Genomic DNA, 554 nt, shown 5'->3' on the forward strand with positions numbered 1-554 from the left:
TCAGCTGGACCGGTGACTGCGGGCCTGTGTCCCTGGGGACTGTTTTGGGCACGACCTCTCCGTTGCCACAGGGTGAGACCTGCGGGTGCCCCAACGCTGGCCCCTGCGGTCTTGGCCTGGCAGTCCCCTTTCTGTGGCCGGCTCCCCCCCCCCCACCAGGGAGCCCACTCTAGACCTCGCAGGCAAGTTCTGAAGTAGCAGACGGCGCAGAATTATGGGTTTGATGGGGGCTCCTCTCCGGACGGGGGCCGGTCCTGCGGGCCCTGCGGTCCCTGTGGTCACCTGAGCCAGCAAGAGACCCAAGGGGGCCCGCTCCCCATTTCAGAAAGGGGGGGGATCTGCCATGACGGCAGCCAGAGCCTGCGGGGCCTCCCCAGAAGCCCAGACGTCCAGGAGACGGCACCGCGGGGTCCCTGGGCGGGAAGGAGGCACCATGTGCTGAGCGTGTGTGGGGGGGGTGGTGGTGGCAAGAACATCTGGGCAGGAATTGCCAAGGGCCCCTCTCCACCCCACGGGGGTTGGTTGTTCACAGGCCGGCCGGGTGGGGCTCCGCA

The 554-nt window shown here is 68.2% G+C and overlaps 1 protein-coding gene across 1 annotated transcript in view; it reads right to left on the minus strand.

The window, feature by feature from the left end:
- Positions 1–554, minus strand: part of MORN1 (MORN repeat containing 1) — a 45,590-nt gene that overhangs the window by 1,853 nt on the left and 43,183 nt on the right. The window lies entirely within an intron of this gene.

Source organism: Pteropus vampyrus, unplaced genomic scaffold (assembly GCF_000151845.1).
Source record: "Pteropus vampyrus isolate Shadow unplaced genomic scaffold, Pvam_2.0 Scaffold309, whole genome shotgun sequence".
NCBI classification, from domain to species: domain Eukaryota; kingdom Metazoa; phylum Chordata; class Mammalia; order Chiroptera; family Pteropodidae; genus Pteropus; species Pteropus vampyrus.